Genomic DNA, 612 nt, shown 5'->3' on the forward strand with positions numbered 1-612 from the left:
TAATTTGCTGGTTGGTAAACTAAAAACGATTTTAATTTAATATATTTGCATACTGATAAGATTTTTATTATAAATTATTAAATGTAGTTCAGTGGATCCCATGTCAGAGAGCGATTCGAAAAAAAAAAAAACAAAAATATTATCAGAACCTGTTTAATGTTTATATTTCATTGCAGTAGCCTCAGTTAAAGAATGGGTGGTATAATCAAAGACCATAGAAAAAAGAAGACATGAATTGGGCTTTGATAGTGTTAGTGCTAAGAACCAGAGATTAGCCCCATACTTGTAGGAAATGCGCTTCGAACTTACTGGTTTGATACAGACAATTTTTATTTTGCTATTTTCTCAAAAGTTCCTGCCAATTTCTGTGTCGTTTGCACTAATTTATTAATTAAATGTTTCATGAAGTGTTTTTGTTCTTTTAAAAGTTAAAAAAATTGCTAAAATAAGAGAATTAGGTTTTGTTACGAATGCAAAATGAAAAGAGAAACCGAAAAAAGTTGCAACTTCTCAACGAACATGTATGGGGCTAATCTGTGGTTCTTGAGAAAAAAGAATAACAACATGCCCAATTCATGTCTTCTTCTTTAATTGTCTTTGGGTATAATAATT

This window comes from Haematobia irritans, chromosome 4, assembly GCF_050003625.1.
Source record: "Haematobia irritans isolate KBUSLIRL chromosome 4, ASM5000362v1, whole genome shotgun sequence".
In the NCBI taxonomy this organism is placed as follows: domain Eukaryota; kingdom Metazoa; phylum Arthropoda; class Insecta; order Diptera; family Muscidae; genus Haematobia; species Haematobia irritans.